The sequence below is a fragment of the Periplaneta americana genome, chromosome 2 (assembly GCF_040183065.1).
Source record: "Periplaneta americana isolate PAMFEO1 chromosome 2, P.americana_PAMFEO1_priV1, whole genome shotgun sequence".
Classification (NCBI taxonomy): Eukaryota; Metazoa; Arthropoda; class Insecta; order Blattodea; family Blattidae; genus Periplaneta; species Periplaneta americana.
Window position 1 is genome coordinate 54170773 of NC_091118.1, and position 20696 is coordinate 54191468.

A 20696-nucleotide genomic window follows, 5' to 3' on the forward strand; every position below is an offset into this window, starting at 1 on the left:
GTTGATGTGTGATGAGTGGTGTGCCTATAATATGATGTGGGATGTGATGTGTGGTGATATGATATGTGATGTAATGTGTGTTGATGTGTGATGTGATGTGTATTGTGATGTGACGTGTGGTGTGTGTTGTGTGGTGTGATGCGATATTATGTGTGATGTATTGTGTGATGATAGATGTGTCATATGTGTAATATGTTTAGATGTGCGATGTGAATTGTGTTGTGATATTTTTTGCTTTGTGGTGTATGGTGCGATTTGAAGTGTCGTGTAATGTGACATATAGTGTCTGGTGTATGGTGTGGTGTGTTGTGTGATATGTGATTTGCTGTGTGATATGTAATGTGCAGTATGATGTGTAGTGTGACGTGATGTGATGTGAGATGTGTGATATGTCATGTTATTTTTGATGTGATGTGATATGTGTGATATGCGATGAGTCATGTTATTTGTGACGTGATGTGATATGATGTAATGTATAATGTGATGTGTGATGTGATTTGATATTGATGTGATATGTTGTGCGATGTGACTTGATTAGTTGTGTAATGTCATTTCGATATGACATGTGATGTGATAGTGACGTAATGTGATGTGTGTTGTGATGCGATGAGTGATATTATGTGTGATGTGATGTGTGATACGATCCGATGTGTGATATCTGATATGATGTGGGTTGTGATGATATGTGTGACGTGATGTGTCGTGTGTAGTGATTTGTAGTGTATTTTATAGTATGTTGTGTGTGGTGTGATGTGTTGTGGTCTAATGTGGTGTGGTGTGTGGTGTGATGTGATGTGATATGATGTGTCATGTGAGATATTTGATGTGTGACGTGTGAGGTTATATGTGATATGCCGTGTGAAGTGATGTCATGTGCTGTGTGATGTGATGTGTAATGTGATATCATATTTGAAGTGATGTGATTTGGGATTTGATGTGATGTGTGACATATTGTGTTTTGTGATGTGATGCATGATGTGATATAATGAGTTATGTGATTTGTGGTGTGATGTGTGGTGGAGTGATGTGTCGTAATGTGAAATGTGTGATGTATGATGATGTGTGATGTATGGTGTGATATTTTTTTCTCACATGTCATGTTACGAAGTAATAGTAGAATTTTTAATTTTCTTTTAGCTGTATATTCTAACTTACCAGAAGTGCTTAAAGATTTTTTCAGCTACGAATATGACGGTAATTGATTTATCTCATTTTGATAGTTCAGATTTGTTTTAAATTCTGTCTCTGATTTACGAATCTAAATTGTTTTTTTTTTATCTAAGCCCATAAGGTAAAACTAAAGCTTTAATAAGTTTACAGCAGTTACCATTTGATATATACAAGTAGATACAATTGTGATTTTGAATCTTTGTCTTTTACACTGGAAAGCTAATTCTGCAGGCTTCAAGTAAAAAAATATAAAATATTTACATAACATTTATTAAAATTTGTGTTATTTGAAAATTTTGAGAGATAGAGAGATAGAGATATATAGAGATATAGAGAGAGATAGAGAGATAGAGAGATACAGAGAGAGATAGAGATAGAGATATATATAGAGAGATAGAGAGAGATAGAGAGAGATAGATAGAGATAGAGATGGAGATAGAGATAGAGATAGAGATAGAGATAGAGAGAGAGTGTGTGTGTGTGTGTTTGGTGTGATGTGTGATATATGATATGTAATGTGCCTTGTAATGTGATATGCTCTGTGGTGTGGTATGATGTGTATAGTGATATGTGATGTTCTATAATATGGTGTGTTATGTGGACAGTGATGTGATATGGTCTCTGATGTTATGTGTATATGTGGTATGTGATGTTCGTAATGTGGTGTGTTATGTGGACAGTGATGTGATGTATTGTGATGTGATGTGTACATGTGGTATGTGATGTTCTGTAATGTGGTTTATGATGTGGTCTGTGATGTGATATGATCTGTGATCTGATGTGATGTGTGTGATATTGAAGTGTGATGTGACATGTAATGTGGTGTGGTGTTATATAATATGTGATATTATGTGGTGAGTGATGTGAAATGGTGTGTGCTGATGTGATATGTGATGTGTGGTTACGTGTGATTTATGATATATGTGACTTGATGTGGTTGTGTGGTGTGATGTAACGTAATATGAGATATGTGGTATGTGATGTGTGGTTTGTGATGTCATGTGGTGTCACGTGGTGTGATGTTTTTTTCTAATGGTGGTGTGTTATGTGTGATGTGTGTTGTGAGAAATATGATATTATGTGCTAGAATGTAATCTGTGATGCGTTGTGACCTGAGGTGTGATGTGTTGTGTTGTGTTGTGTTTGATGTAGTATGATATGTGATGTGATGTATGTTGTGTGATGTGATGTGCTGCGATTGTGATGTGTGATTTGATGTTAAGTCTATTGGATTTCATGTGATGTGATGTGTGAAGTGACGTGACGTGATGTGTGATGTGACATGTAATGTGATGTGACATGTGATGTGTGATGTAATGTTTGATGTGATGTGTTATATGTTTAGTGATGATGTGATGTGTGATGTGTTATATGTTTAGTGATGATGTGATATGTGATGTGATGTTTGATGTGATGTGTGACGAGATGTGATGTGTGTTGTGATGTTTGACGAGATGTGATGTGTGTTGTGTGTCATGTGATGTGTGATATGTGGTGTGTGATGTGATGTGTGTGTGATGTGTAGTATGTGTGATGTGTCGTTTGATATAATATGTGTGATGTGTTATGTGAGACGTTTGATGTGTGATGCGAAGTGTTTGGTGTGATCTGTGGTGTGTTATGTGATGTGTGATATATTGTGCTATCTAGTGTGATATGATGTGATCTTTGATGTGATATGATCTATGATGTAACGTCATGTGTGGTGTGATGTGATGTGTGATATATGATATTATGTAATGTGATTTGTGATGTGATATCTGTGATGTGATGTGTGGTGTGATTTGTGTTGTGTGATGTGTGATATTGATGTGTTGTGTGCGATGTGATATACTGTGATGGGATGTGATGTGATATGTGATGTAATGTGTGAAATTTGGTGTAATTTGTGATGTGTTGTGTGTGCTGTGTGATGTTCTGTGTGATGTGTGGTGTATAGTGTAATGTGATGTGTAGTGTGTGATGTGGAATGGTGTGGTGTGATGTTTTTGTGATGTGTGATATGATATGTGATGTGTGATGTGTTATGTAGAAAATGTGATTGTGATCTGTTGTGTGTGATGTTTGATGTGTAGTGTTTGGTATGATGTGTTGTGTGGTGTGATGTGTGATATTATGTAATATGATTTGTGATGTGATATGCTGTGTGATGTTATGTGATGTGATATGTGATATTCTGTAATGTGGTGTGTGATGTGATATGATCTGTGGTGTGGTGTGATTGGATTATTGTGATGTGTGTGATATTGATGTGTGATGTTATGTAGTGTGTGATGTGATGCGTGATATGATGTGGTGAGTGATGTGAAATGATGTGTGTTGATATGATGTGGTTGTGTGACTTGATGTGTTGAGTGATGTGATGTGGTGTAACCGTAATGTGTGATGTGTGGCGTGTGATGTCATGTGGTGTGACGTGTTTTCTGATGCTGGTGTAATGTGTATTACGTGTTATGTGTGAAGTGTGTTGTGAGAAATGTGACTATATGTGACATGATGTGATCTGTGATGCGATGTGATCTGAGATGTGAGGTGTTATGTGTTTTGTGGTGTGTGATGTGATGCGTGGTGTGACGTGATTTGTGATGTGATTTGCGATGTATGATGTGTTTTGATATGCTGCGATGTATGATGTGTGATTTGATGTGATGTGATGTGACATGTGTTTTGATGTGTAATCAGATATGTGATGTGATGTTTGAAGTTATGTGTTGTGTCATATGATGAGTGGTGATGTGATGTACGATGTGATGTGTGACGAGATTTATTGTGTGTTGTGATGTGTGGTGTAATGTGTGATGTGTGGTGTGTTATGTGTGATGTATCATATGTGATATTATGTAATGTGATTTTTGATGTGATGTGATATGCTCTGTGATGTTATGTGGTGTGCGGTGTTATGTGTAATGATGTGATGTGGTGTGATATGACTTGTGTGTGGTGTGTGATGTGATGCGTGATGTGTGTTGTGTAGTTTTATGTATTATGTGTGATGTGTTATGTGAGATATTTGATGTGTGATATGTAGTATATGGTGTGATGTGTGGTATGTTATGTGATGTGTGGTATGTTATGTGATGTGTGATATATGATTTTATCTAATGTGATATGATATGATCTGTGACGTGATATGATCTGTGTTGTAATGTGATGTGATATAATCTGTCATGTAGTGTGATGTGATGTGATATGTGATGTGACGTGTAGTGTGAATTGATGTGACGTGTAGTATGATTTGATGTGTTGTGTAATGTGTGATATTGATGTGTTATGTGTGATGTGATATGCTGTGTGATGATGTGTGATGTGGTGTGATGAGATATGATGTGTGATGTGATATGTGTGATATGATGTGATGTGTGATGTGGTGTGATGTGATATGTGATGTAATATGATGTGTGATGTGATGTGATTTCTGATGTGGTTTGTGATGTGTGATGTAATGTGATGTGTGATATGATTCGTAATGTGATGCATAATGTGATATGTGATGTGTGATGTGATATATGATGTGACAGGTGGTGATGTGTGGTGTTGTGTGATATTTGATATGTAGTGCGAAGTGTTGTGATGTGATATATGAGAATTTATGAAACAAAATAGTAGAATTCATGGCAGCAGTGCCATGTATGTGATGTGTGATGCCATTTGATATGATTCGATGTGATGTGTCTTGTTGTATGTGATGTGATGTATACTGTGTGATGTGATGTGATGTGCTGTGATGTGTAATGTGATGTATGTGAATAAATGTGTTGTGTGATGTGTTGCGTGCTGTGATGTAATGTGTGATGTGATATGTGATGTGATGTATATTGTGTGATGCGATGTGCTGTGATGTGTAATGTTACTTGATGTGATGTGTAGTGTGATGTGAAGTGATGTGTTTTGTGATGTGATGTGTGTGTTCTGATGTTTGATGTGACATGTGATGTGATGAGTGATGTATATGTGGTGATGTTTGACGTGGTGTGTGATGTGTGGTGTAATGTGTGATATTTGGTATAATTTGTGATGCATGGTGTGTTGCGTGTGGTGTGTGATGTGTAGTGTATGGTGTGATGTGATGTTTAGTGCGTGATGTGGAATGATGGGGTGTGATGTTCTTTGTGATATGTGGTATGTTTTGGGATGTGATGTGTTATGGGGATGTGTGATGTGTTGTGTGATGTTTGATGTGATGTGTAGTGTTTGGTTGAGCTGTTGTGTGCTGTGATCTGTGATGTGTGATGTTATGTAATGTGATTTGCGATATGATGTGATCTGTGATGTGATATGCTCTGTGATGTGATGTGTGGTGTGATGTGTATATGTGATATGTGATGTTCTGTAATGTGATGTGTAATGTTCTGTAATGTGGTGTGTGATGTGGACTGTGATATGATATGATCTGCGATGTGATATATTGTTTTGTGATGTGTATATGTGATATGTGATGTTCTGTAATGTGGTGTGTGATGTGGTTTGTGATGTGATGTGTGTGATATTGATGTAAGATGTGACATGTGATGTCAAATTATGTAATGTGTGATGTGATGAGTGATATGATGTGTTGAGTGATGTGATATGGTGGGTGCTGATGTGATATGTGATGTGTTTGTGTACGATTGATGATATGTGTGACTTGATGTGGTGTAATGTAATGTGTGGTGTGTAGTGTGTGATGTGTTTTTTGATTTCATGTGGTGTGACATGGTGTGATCTGTTTTCTGATGTTGGTTGTTGTGTATTATGTATTATGTGTGATGTGTATTATGAGAAATGTGATTTTATGTGATAAGATATAATCTGTGATGCGTCGTGATCAGAGATGTGATGTATGGTGTTATGTGTTGTGTTGAGTGTGATGCGTAGTGTGAGGAGATGTGTGATGTAGTATGATCTGTGATGTGATGTATGTTGTGTGATGTCATGTGCTGCGATGTGTGATTAGATGTGAAGTGTATTCTGATTTCATGTGATATGATGTGATGTGTGAAGTGATGTGTGATGTGACATGAAATGTGATATGACTTGTGATGTGATGTGATGTGATGTGTAATCTGATGTGTGATGCGATGTGTTGTGTGATTTTTTTTATATTAGTTGAACGGCATGTCCCATTACAATAAAGGTAATACTACATGCCTTGCTACCTGTATGTTTACAATATAACACATTATGTCTCGTTTCTGTCACTCTCTAAGCGTATGTAGGTCTGTTATTCTGTTGTGAAAATTTGAGTCTTTCATTATATCTATTGCCTACTCTTATCTATCCTAGATTAAATTATCCTACGTTTACTCTTCTAAATTTATAACATTGACATAGTTTGTGAATGTATGCGCATGTTCTTGCATTATTTTAAGCTTTGTGAAAGTCCACTTGCCAGTTTTCCTTAACATTTCCCGCTGGAACGCTAGTCTTTCTTTGTCCAATTTCGGGCACTCGAAAAGGAGGTGGTCGACGGTCTGTTCCTCTGCTCCACACGTACACGACGGGTTGTCCCTCAGCTTGAATCTGTATAAGTAAGCACCGGTTTTTCCATGTCCAGTTAGAAAAGTTGTGACCTTTCCATTCAGTGGAATGTTTACGCGTAACCTCTCTTTTACACTGGGGAAAAACGATTTTGTCACTGCACCATTTTTCGTGTTTTGCCACTCACTTTCCCACTTAACCACACTTTCTTCCTGAAGTTCCCGCATGATGTCGGTGACTGGTATCCTGTCGAAGCTCACTGGTATCTCGTTGTTACGTGCTGCCTGCTTTGCTAAGTGGTCGGCCAGCTCGTTCCCCGCAAGTCCAACGTGCGCCTTGACCCATGCGAAGTGAATAGTCCAGTTTAATGTTTCCAGCTTTCTTATCTGTTTTCTAATATGTTCTATCAAGTGGTGATGGTTATTGAAATTTCGTAACGAATCGAGTGTGATTCTGCTGTCGGTATGAATGGCTGCTGATTTTCGAACATCGTTTAGTTGTTGGAGTATTGTGTGACGAGATGTGATGTATGTTGCGTGTTAGTTTGTGTGTGGTGTGTCATATGTGATGTGTCATATGATGTGTGATGTGGTGTGATGTGTTTTGTGATGTGTGGTATAATGTGTGGTTTGATGTTTTTTTTTAACTGCATGTTCCATTACTACTGTAAGAAATACTACATGCGTAAGTTGACCTTTATCTTATGTGTTATGTGGGATATTTGATGTGTGATACGTAGTGTTTGGTGTGATGTTGTGTGGTGTGTTATATGATGTTTGATACATGTTATCTAGTGTAATATGATGTGATCTGTGATGTGATATGATCTGTGATATTTGGTGTAATTTGTAATGTTTGGTGTGTGATGTGTGGTTTACGGAGTGATGTGATGTGTAGTGTGTGATGTGGAATGATATGGTGTGATGTTTTTTGTGATATGTGGTGTGATGTGTTATGTGGGAAATGTGATGTGTGATGTGTTGTTTGGTGTGATGTGTGATATGTGATATTATGTCATGTGATTTCTGAAGTGATGTGATATGCTCTGTGATGTTATATGATATGTGGTGTGATGTGTATACGTGATATGTGACGTTCTGTGATGTGGTGTGTGATGTGTATGATCTGTATTGTGATGTGTATATGTGATAATATGTGATGTTCTATAAAGTGTTGTGTTATGTGGTCTGTGGTGTGATGTGATCTGTGATCTGGTGTGATGTGTGTGATATTAATGTGTAATGTGATGTGACATGTGATGTGTTATGATATGTAATGTGTGATGTGATGCGTGATATGATGTGGTGAGTGATGTGAAATGATGTATGCTGGTGTGATATGTGATGTGTGTTTATGTGTAATGTGATGTGTGTGATTTGATGTGTTGAGTGGTGTGATGTAATGTAATGTATGTATTTATTCACACTGCAATGGGTATATACCCGGTGGCAGTGGTAACTAATTACACTCAATAATGACAATAATACACTTATTAATTAAAAATGCAATTAATAATAATATAATAATATGTGATATGTGATGTGTGATAAGTTATGTGTGGTGTGTGATGTGTGACATGTGATGTATGGTGTGTGATGTGATGTGTAGTTTGTGATATCATGTCATGTGACGTGGTGTGTTGTGTTTTCTGATGTTGGTGTGATGTGTATTGTGAAAAATGTGATGTTATGTCATATGTGATTTTTGATGCGATATGATTTGAGATGTGATGTGTGGTGTTATGTGTTGTGTGGTGTTTGATGTGATGTGTGATGTATGATCTGTGATGTGATGTGCTGCGATTTGTGATGTGTGATTTGATGTGATGTATGATGTGAAGTGATGTGATGTATGATGTGAAGTGATATGTGATGTAACATGTAATGCGATGTGATGTGTAATCTGATGTGTGATATGTTTGATGTGACGTGTTGTGTTATATGATGAGTGGTGATGTGATATCTGATGTGGTGTGTTATGTTTGATATGATGTATGATGTGATGTGTGACGAGATGTGTTGTGTGTTGTGATGTGTGGTGTAATGTGTGATGTGTTGTGTGTCATAAGTAATGTGTGATATGTGGTGTGTGATGTGATGTATGGTAACACAGTACGTAATGTGGTGTGATGTATGTTGTGTTATATGATGTATTATGTGTGATGTATTATGTGAGATGTTTGGTGTGATGTGTGGTGTGTTATGTAATGTGTGATATATTATGTTATTTAATGTGATATGATGTGATCTGTGATGTAATGTGATGTGTGGTTTGTTCTGTGATATGTGTGGTGTGATTTGATGTGTTGTGTGATGTGTTATGTGTGATGTGATATGTGATATGCAGTGTCATGGGATGTGATGTGTGATGTGGTGTGGTGTTATGTGTGCTGTGATATGATGCGGTATGTGATGTGTGATATGATGAGTAATGTGATATGTGATGTGATATATGATGTGATGGGTGGTGATGTGTGGTGTTGTGTGATGTGTGATATGTGGTGTGACGTGACGTGATGCGATGTATGGGAATTTATGAAATAAAATAATATAATTCGTGGTACCAGTGTAAATGTCCCAGAAACCTACTCGTGTGGTATTCATTCGCTGCAAGGATTCCGGATTATTGAGAGACCAGAATCCTGAGAGCCGGATTAGCGAGAGTCTAGTGAATAAATAATTTTAATAAACTTCTGCGGCTAAATTATTCTTGTTAAAATTAATTTAACTGTTATGTTTCATGAATATTTAGTTACTGTGTTACTTTTCACTAACGAAATATATACATGTTTATCCACACTACACATTTAATTGTATATTTTTGTAATAGTGCTCTCTCTCTCTCTCTCTCTCTCTCTCTCTTGTGGAAGCCATGTAAGATACTGTAGTTAGCGACGTTTGCTCAGTCGGAATACAAATTTTATTTATAATGGAGTGCTAACAGTCCACTAAATTTATCTTGAACATCAGCACCTCTACAATTCTCTGCCCACGAATCTGGCACCTCAGACAGTCCATTTAACAAGAAGCAAGTAAATGGAAAACTGTACTTACTTGAATTTTCCGACAGTCGAATTGCAGAATCTTAGAACATGTAGGAAAAGAACTTTGCAAATTCAGTTACATTTATTTCTTTAGTTATATACGTAGGAAGCGTAAGGTCATAACTCTTTTAGATCTCATAAAAGCATTCGAACCTTTCGATCGGAGTTGTGTGTCAATCTGAATTAGTTTTAGGACATTAACAACAAGGAGGACAGAATGTCAGACAAGTGATGATTTAATTGTTTATTAAAAAATTATATAAAGCATTTTATGCAAGAAGTATTATAATATTAATTCTATTACAAAAAATACTAAGAAAAGACTAACTGAATTCAAATAAGAGACCAGCAGTTGAATTAATATTTCAAAGCAAAATAAATAAATGAATGTTATGCAATGAACGAATATTTGCTTATAAATAGCAGCAAATTTCAGATATCGCATTCTTGATTTTTTCCAAGTTATATTAGCCTGCCATCAACAGATTTTTTTTTCAAACTGTCGGTTGGTCTATTATTGCGTAACTCCGTCCAGTTATTAGCTTAGGAAATCATTCTATCTCCGCCTGTGTCTACAAGTCTCTGCCCTCCAACATGATATCCACACTGTGGAGGCAAACAGAGAACTAACGTCATTGCAATCAAAGGTAATCAAGTAATAGAAGAATTACACAGTTTAAAATTGTTATTTCTTTAATTATTAATTTTTGTTTAAGAGAGCATATTTCCTGTGTGCTAAAACGTAAATAAAATACAACTTGTAACAACTTTGTTTAGGAGAGCATATTTCCTGTCTGCTAAAACGTAAATAAAATACAACTTGTAACAACTTTGTTTAGGAGAGCATATTTCCTGTCTGCTAAAACGTAAATAAAATACAACTTGTAACAACTTTGTTTAGGAGAGCATATTTCCTGTCTGCTAAAACGTAAATAAAATACAACTTGTAACAACTTTGTTTAGGAGAGCATATTTCCTGTCTGCTAAAACGTAAATAAAATACAACTTGTAGCAACAGTAGCCTTACTGAATAAGGGTTTCCAATCTCACACTGCTTATTTAGAGCCACTTCACCAACACTTGTAACTCAGGTTACAGTCACATCAACTCTCCATGTATCTTCAGTTGATTCAACATGTCAATGTCTCCTCTTCTTTGCAGATGTCAAGAAGAAACTTTTCTGGGGTGCTGCTGGCACAGATGTATCTACTCCATAGTTCCCATGGCACTCATAAGAAGCAATGTCTTTCCTGAAATAGGATATAATAATAATAATAATAATAATAATAATAATAATAATAATAATAATAATAAGCCCGAGTGTCTCAATGAAGGGCAAAGGCCTCCTGCAAGAGGGTAGCTCTTGTTCTCTAATACGATAAGCTAATTCGCATTAACAAGTGTTTATTAGGCAATTAAATTTATAAATTTAATAAATAAATTTATTGAGCTCATTTCTACGAAATATAAAATTATGTATTTTGTAATTATCACATTCCCCAAAAAGCAAAGCTTGTGTTCGGGAATGTTCTTGGAAACATTAATAAATGATTTTGGGTTGAATAAGGAAATGTAAAAATTATTATTATTTTTTTTTTAACTTTTATCTAATAAGAAAATTAACTCTTCAGAATATTTTCTGCATTTTCATATTATAATAATTGTGAGAAAGAAATCAACTGGAAATTGATCCTTTGAAAAGGTAGAAAAATTCAAATGTCTTAGATCAACAGTAACTAATATAGATGACACTCGATGAAACTTGGACTCTCGCTTTGAGAGAAGTACAGAGAATGAGAGAGAATGAGCCTTATTGTCCCTATGAAGGGCTCCTGCAAGAAGGTAGCTCTTGTTCTGAAATGCGATAGGTTAATTCGCATTAACAAGTGTTAATTTATTAGGCAAGTAAATTTATAAATTTAATAAATAAATTTATTGAGCTCATTTCCACAAAATTTAAAATTACGTATTTTGTAATTATCACATTCCCCAAGAAACCAAAGCTTGTGTTCGGGAGTGTTCTTGCAAACACTAATAAAAGATTTTAGGTTTAATAAAGAAATGTAAAAATTCTTTTTTTAACTTTCATCTAATAAGAAAGTGGACTCTTCAGAATATTTCCTGCATTTTCATATTTTAATAATAGTGGGAAAGAAATAAATTTATTTATTTATTTATTTATTTATTTATTTATTTATTTATTTATTTATTTATTTATTTATTTATTTATTTATTTATTTATTTACTCACTCACTCGCTCGCTCATTTATTCATTTGCAGAAAATGTTATGTTGTGTTTTGTGTTTTTTTTGTGTGTGTGTGTTTTTGTGTGTTTCTTTTTGTGTGTGTATGTTTTGTGTGTGTGTGTATATATATTTGTGTGTTTGTTTTTTTGGTGTGTGTGTTTTTTGTGTGTGTATGTTGTGTGTTTTGTGTGTTATTTTAAGTATGTGTGTTGTTTTTTGTGTGTGTTGTGGTTTGTGTCTGTGTTGTGTTTTGTGTTTGTGTGTTGTGTGTGTGTTGTGTTTTGTGTGTGCGTTATGTTTTTGTGTGTGCGTTGTGTTGTGTGTTTTTTGTGTTTTGTGTTGCGTGTTATATTATATTATATTATATTATATTATATTATATTATATTATATTATATTATATTATATTATATTATATTATATTATATTATATTATATTATATTATATTATATTATATTATATTATATTATATTATATTATATTATATTATATAACAAAATGAATTATTATTTCGGATTAGGTAACCTGTATTAATATGAAATGACACATGAATAAATACAAACAAAATGAACTACAAGTTCAATTTAAAATAATGCCTTGCATTCCTAAATGAAAATCTAATTACATAATTCAATGTTAATATTGCTATTTCGAAATAGATTAGGTACTTTGCTTACAACTGCATAAATAATTGGGTTATCCTTTATTTCGTCTTTGGGTATGAAAACTCTAGCCGATAGTATAAACTATTGGTTAGTTTAAGTTAAATGATTATAACAAATCAGTACGTATCTGCTTATACGAATATGTAACCGTTTATAAACGTCCTTGTACCAATTACTAAGTCATTTTAATATACTACATCCCTGTTGTGAACTGTGGAAGAAAAACAAACATTTCAACATGTATTGGACAATAAAATATCCAGACAATTTGTCATACAAAATAAAAAACTAACGTTTGTAATAGAGAAATCGCTGTAAATTTAATGCGAACCCAGCTGCTCTCAGTGGGAGATCTTGTTGAGGTTGCCATGAGCTCGAAGCGTAGAATCTCAGGTCTTACGACAAGAATTTACGTTTAACAAAACACAGTCGTCCGTCGGCGATGTGTTTCCTAGTCAACTTGTTTGCTAACTGATTTCAGAGAGGATTTTGTAGATGAAATAAATAATCGTAACATTATTTCTTTTTTTATCTAAACACCCCAATGTGTTATTTTCTTACGTATTTGTTATTAATGTAATAATGAGTTACATTTCTTTACATTGCTCCAACATTATACTATGTCAGTTTTGTAAACGTAAAGAACATTTAAACACGTAGCAGAAAATGGGTCAGGAAAATATTATGACATACAGACGTTGTCATACTCCATGTTGGGTGCCAATTCGGTACAACATAGAGGAAAGTCTTTGTTGTCATCTAAAGAAATGTAAAAAAAGAGAAGAAGATTCATTGTAACACATGCAACGTCTTACAGAATAGCTTTCTTAAACGCATCCCTAACTAACTATTTGTATTTACATAGAGTTCATATCATTACAGCGTTACCATGGCAAAATAAATGAACAATACTATATGAACTGGCACATTATTGCACGTTGTACAATTTAGATACTAAATAAAACACTATTAATCAAAATCATAGCAAATTAAGTGACCGTATAAATATATACAGAGTGTTCCAAGCAATATCTTCAGTTCGTCTCTTTGGAATCGTAGAGAATTAAGAAATATTACACTTACAAACGATATAACAATAATAAATATTTATCTGGGATATTATAGACTATGTCATTTGCAAGCAAAACACATTAAAATGAAAAAAACATACATACAGACTTATTTTAATGTAAAATACTGAAATAGTTATTTTACAATTACATTGTTAGTGTTAACGTTTTCGGCTTATAATTGTGGGCATCTTCAGACATAAAATACGATAGCTATGTGAATAAGCTATGCATATTAAATATTGACAAATGAAGAGTTCGCGGGAAAAACGGTGAATGTTACAGTTTTGTTAAGGTTGGTGTCATTATCTAATTCAATGGATCACTATGAAATTTAATGTTGTTCTTATGAAAAATAGTAAAAAGGAGAATTATCACCACAAATACAGTAATCCTTTCCTTTATTTTCTATAGAAACAGCACTACATCTTGCAGTTATAGACTCAATTAGGTCATTATCTAATCCTTAACAGAAATGTGACATTCATCGTTTTTCCCGCGAACGCTTCATTAATATGAAGACATGACCAAGGCTGAAATAGGAGAAAATGATATAACTTTAAAAACAGTATAAAAGACATCATTAGCCTACATGTGGTGATAATAATTATGCATATTTAAATAAACCGGCGTATGAAAAATGATGTGTATTATTACTATTAATTGTTAAAAAGGTGAACAGGAATAAAATCAACTGATTTATAGGAATGACGCCATTATGAATAAAAACTTATTAAATATGCTTGTAGACTAGGTTAACATGTGTAAAATAAAATAAAATGTATGGTATGAAACAGATCTTGTGGTTATAGAATATGATACATGAAATAAAGAACAAATATAAACGTAATATAAATGAACTAGAAAAATATGACTCTTTTAACTGGGATACAAAACTTAAAGTAATGAATTTTAGTGGGAAAAACTGAATGTAAATGTATTAAATGAATGTTAGTTGGCGTAAATGACTAATATTCAAACTCAATTATACCTGAAGAAGAATTCGTGGATTACATTAGAAATGAAATTTAAGCTGTATTATATATTATGTAGGCTACATGGAAGAGAACAGTTTTGGAGGCAATTGCTATAGAGGGGAAAACATGGAGCGAAGTGAAGAAGTTGGCTACAAATAGGGTCCGATGTAGGCACTTTGTGAGGAGATACAGGAGTTTGATTGATTTTTTATTTATTTATTTACTTACTTAGTTACTTATTTACTTACTTAATTAATTCATTGCTTAATTAATTATTTACTTAGTTTATTCATTTATTCATTTATTTATTCATTCATTCATTCATTCATTCATTCATTCATTCATTCATTCATTTATTTATTTATTTATTTATTATGTCATTGGGTACAAATTAATGTAGGATATTAATGATGCAAGAGAAGATGAAACTAAAAATACAGACATTTTAATATACAAAAAGACGAAATGGAGCATAGAGAATGTGGAGAAAACAATCTTATTGGTCACATAACACTAACAATGTAATTGTAAAATAAGTATTTCAGTATTTTACATTAAAATATGTCAAAAGACGTAACATTTGCATTTTTTCATTTGAATATACTTGACTTATTGGAACTCAAAAATGAATTAAAAAAACACATTAAGTCAAAAATGTTATTCCGAGGAAAAGGCATATATAATGTAGATAATGGTAAATTAAATACACGTAAAGGGAAACCGTTTACTAAAATTATTATTTTGAGGATGCTTGTTTTATTAAGGGCTTTCAAAACTTCTGTTTCTCAGAGGTAATATTTTTTACTTAATGTGTTTTGCTTATAAGCCGACGATATTATGTGAATTAATATGTAGGCCTGTGTATATATTCTTTCTTTCAAAGTAAAACGTACCCTCTTTTAAAAATTTTAATGAGTGTACAACGAAGTATATATAGGCTACCAAACCTACCTCAAATCTACCTCAATTAGAACATATGTAAAACAAAATTGTGTTTGAGTCCACACTACAATAAAACGAAGATGATGGTGTTTCAATGTGAGTGTCGATTAGGAACAAAAATGCGACTTCTCATACAGATGATACAAAGATCAATAATTTTATGCTTAAAGTGTTTGTTTCACAATAAATCATCCCTATTCATAGTGATGCCAATAGAGAGACGTACTCTCAAACGAAATAGCTGCCCATTTTAGAGTATCTAACAAATTCAGCCTATTCTTAAATCCAAAAGGGGAATTTAGCAATCATCAGATTGAAAAAAATAATTGAATATAATTATAATTACTTGTATAATTTACTATAAAACATATAATAAATATAAACTTGAAAGAGTTTACATTGTTTTTGCTCAAATATATCCCGTATTGATGAATAGTATCCTAGTTCTGTTGAAACAGGACACACAGCTCAAATTACAAAAATAACGTCTGCAATTTATTTATAGGCTGATTTCACACAGCTCAAATTACAAAAATAACATCTCTAATTTACTTATAGGCTGAACGGGGTAAGTGTAAATTTGGGGCAAGTGTAACCCATGCCATTAAACACAAAGAGGTGTGTTTGTAGAGTTGCGCTAACTATCGAATGTTCATGTTACTAGAAGCTACTTCACATATATTCTTCAATGGAAACATTTTCGCGCCAAAAGTATAATATTCTAGTTCTATGTCTCTTTTGATTCTTTGAATTTGTCTTGAGGGGTTAGGTATAGCTTACAGCAGTAAAAATGTTTGGAAATATTGAACATTTTCTTCCTTCATTACTGTATCTTTTATTACAATGAAAATTGGTATGTGTCATTCATTCATTCATTCATTCATTTATTTTATTCCATAGATCTTACATGAGCAATGAAGCTTTAAGATGTGGAACAAGTCAAAATTTTACAATATTACAATTACAATTTTTACAGTTTTACAATGTGTTCTCAAAATTCATAATGGTGGCAGTTCACTATGCAGTGATGAAGCGTTTGCCTCATAACTGATAAACTTGTTAACTTTTTCATGTTCTCTCTCTTTCATTTTATTGCTGAAACTCATGTTTACAATATCATGCTCTTTCAACTACTTTCCTTAATAAATATATATATATTTTTTTTGTTTTTTGTTAGAAGAAAGTACTGATATTTGACCATTCTTGAAATAAATTTATTTTTTTATCGGACAATCTATCAAATGTAGAGAAGTGATCTTGCATCATATTGTAGATATGACATGCACAACACATTTCATCATAGAATGTTGGATAGTTTTTGAGTTATGTGGGAAACGCTTCATCACTGCACAGTGAACTGAATTTTGAAAACAAAAATGTAAATAATCTTTTTTTTAAATCGCAAAAAAAAATATATATATATTTTTTTTTTCATATAGCAGAAGGACAGTGTTTTACACATACTAATTTTCATTATTGTATAAGATACAGTAATGGAGGGAAAAAAATGTTGAATATTTCCGGAATTTTACTGCTGTAAGCTGTACCTAACCCCTTAAGCAAAAAATTCTTAGGAACAGAAAGAATGCTTTTTGTTTAGTTTGTATGTCATTCTCATTTAAATATTTCCAATATATTAAATACTCAAATTTTCAAATTCTCATTCTATACAGAATATAAATAAAGATTGTTTGGAATAAGTTTATTTGTTTATATTATTATTTACGTTTCTTACAAATAAATTATAAAAGCAATGTGGTAAATTTAACCTGATGTAATAAAAAATATCTTTATTTGTCATTTATAATTTGGGATAAACTTTACCCCAACAGTCTTCAAAGTTACAAAAATCTGTTCGACTCTACGAAGGTTAATTCGCTTATGAAATATAATTTGACTGATGGATTGTGAGAAAATGTGACCATGAGAGATAAGACTGCATATAGATTGGAGAGTCAGTACACGTCAGCAGTGATGCATCAAACAAATTGAATGACGCTTGACACATAATTAGCAAAGGGAGTGGTTTTTATACAAAACAAGGTTTAATCCCCAAAGAGGTTTAATTAGGATATGGGTCTGTTTCCACTATAACACAATGATGTATTCGTAAATTAGGTTAAAATGATGTAATAGAGTAACGAGTCACATGCGGTCTTCACACACAACAAATTTAATAAAGATATGAACTAGAGCCATAACACTATAAATCAATTAATAAATTTGACCAAATCCACAAATAATTTTGTTTACTAATATATATCAGGTGTTTCAGACCACCCGTATCAGCCTTTTTTCTCGAAAACTATATGATGCTGGTGGTTCATAAAAAAAATTTGATAACCAAAACCTATGTAAAGAATCGATTGGTGGTAGTACCATTGCCCGTAAGAAACCGGAAGTAGGGATACCTGTGGTCAACTTCGAAATTTGAAATGAAAACATGGGTAATTGAAGGTACCATTGGAAACTACTTTTAAAAAGAAACAACTTTGCTGAAACTTTTTTTTCTAACTTTTATTGTTTATATATGCAATATGAAACACTGTCACATACCTATCCGGTACCGTACATTACGTTCAAATTTTCTTTTCGAAACAACCCAAAACCCACTAATAACAGAAATTCCATGTGCTCAATATTGTTCATTAGCTAAGTGAAAAGCTCTGCGAAAAGATGATACTTGACAGCATAGGAAGATGACTGCAATTTTAGGTGGAGAAAACCCATAATTTAAGCTGTCTGTGTAGCTCAGTTGACAGAGATCTAGCTTGCAATGATAGCGGACCCGAGTTTTAATCCCCGACGACGGTATAGATATACTTAAAGTATTTAGATACAACATTGTGAAGGATTTTCTCGAAGCTCTCCCACTTATCCCTCTTCATTTGTCCTAAAATCGCCTTAATACTTCCAGCTTGAAAATAGGGCACCACTTGTGTTTGTGTGACACCAAATCGATCGCCCGCTATGGTGGCAGTTACTCGCTGTTTCTCCAAATACTGTTAGATGGCAGAGGTGGTGGATTGTAGAAGACTCAGATCTGCAAAACAGCCATCAGAGTTCGCCAGTATCTTATCTACCTCCCTTATTGGGACTTAACGGCTCAAGGTACATCTAAGACAGCGTTTCTCAACCTTTTTTGAAGTAGGGACCACTTTTTTCAGTCAGAACAGCTCTGCGGACCACCTTATTCTTGTTCCCTTCGAAAGCAAATTTAATCATTTTTGTAGCATATTTTTATACCAGCATACTTATATTTTAAAATAGAATTAATTAATTAAAATTAATTAAATTAAATTAATTTTATATTAGTATTAACTAATTAAGTTAATGTCAATAGAAGAAAATTCACTTTTGTTTCTTTAATAATTCAAGGTTATTAGAGTTTGGATTATCTTTAACTTATTAAATAAAATAAATAAATAAATGTTGGTACTCACATTAATGAGATGGATGAGCCTGCCGATTCTTCCACAGTTCTATATTTGGAGTATGCTGGTAAGTTTAAGTCGAAGATCGTCACATACATCGAGTCGATTTCGGTAACCTACTTTGTTTTTATTACAGTTAGCGATGAAAACCTTTTCTTACACAGATACGTAGAAGCAAACTGAATTATAACCTCTAAAGCAGCATTGTACAGTTCACTATATTCTCTTTTCACTTGTGATGGGGTCCAGAAATTAAACATACCTTCCGCTTGGCATTTCATTTTAAGTCCGGTCTCATTCGAGAGTTCAATTAGCTATTCTCTTTCACTCAATGAAAGTTTGTTAGTTTCAATATCGCAATGAAAGTGATCACGAACCCATGAAAATTCGTCATATTTACTTTGAAAATAAGTTTCAAATTGTGACCTCAGAATTGTGTTATTGGTGTACGACGTACAGTACGTGACCATTCCAATGTGCAGACTGGGTGTCGGCAAAACTATTAAGAAAGTCATAAATACATGAAAAGATTCGGTCCTCTGTTATGAATTCGGGTGGTCCCTGGTTGGGTTATACGAGCGGCGCTAGATGTGCAGGGAAAAGATGGCGAGAAACATCACATTCATAGTGCTTTAAATCCCTCTTTTGTTGTTGAGAGTAGAGTGGGAAGTCAGTAGAGGGATAGGGTAATAAATTTCATAAAATATCAGTACTGGGAGAAAAAGTGAAAGAGCGATTGCCATGTGTCATTTACAAACTCTGAGATTTTCAGCTATAGATGATAAGAAATTCGTTTGAATTTTATTTTTTCTTCTGCCTTCTTTGAGGACCACTGGTGGTCCGCGGACCATAGTTTGAGAAACGCTGATCTAAGAGACACGGAAGATCACCACCAGAGGTATGGTATTCGGACTGGTTAGCTGGAGAGAAATGCGTAATGAAATGAATGATGAAATTTGTTCAGTGGCGTCCAATTTTGTGTGGAAGTATCCATAGGTATTAATACAGATAACCTTAACCCAGCATGTAGTTAAGTGTCGAATACAGTCAGCTGTATACATGAATCCAATAGGCCATACCTGTAAAAATCATGCTCCCAAGGAGCGAATGAATATGGAAGGGGCGGTTACTAATTTCCTGACTGCTTCAAGTCCCTTGCATTAACTCAGCATAAGGCAGGAACGGGCACGTGAACGTAAACAGAGCTACGAACTTTGGCGTAGCTCAGTGGTTAGAGCACTTGGTACGTAGAACCAAGGACCCGGGTTAGATCTCCGGCGGCGGAGCGAATTTTTCTCCTCTAATAATCACTGTTACCATAACAGATATATTCTGTAGGACCAAAACTTAATCTTTACGTAAGCATTATAACACTGACTGTACACGAACGTAGTAGCTACGTCATTTTTAATAGACTAATCTCAAACCGCACTAAAACGTGACAAAGCTAAAATACCTTACACAATACTCTCCATTGCCATAAGTTACTCGTCCTCATGAAGATTCTCAGAGCTTTTTTATGAACGTCTAAAATTCGAGAAAGTTTCTAGTAGTAATATTCTGGAAACTGTGTATGAAGTAGTGCTCTCCATTATTCTTCCATCTTATATACAAGTTCATTACTCTTAGGAAGAAACCTTGCTAGCGCTCTTAACAGTGGAAGAAGCGTTTGTAATCTTGTTTAAAATTTTC

The 20696-nt window shown here is 33.8% G+C and overlaps 1 long non-coding RNA gene across 1 annotated transcript in view; it reads right to left on the minus strand.

Moving 5' to 3' along the window:
• Nucleotides 1-9999: 9999 nt before the first annotated feature.
• Nucleotides 10000-20696, minus strand: part of LOC138695265 (uncharacterized) — a 151191-nt gene continuing 140494 nt past the window's right edge. Inside the window, exon 3 of the long non-coding RNA XR_011331106.1 lies at nucleotides 10000-10920. This is a non-coding gene — a long non-coding RNA (uncharacterized lncRNA). The remainder of the gene's footprint in view (nucleotides 10921-20696) is intronic.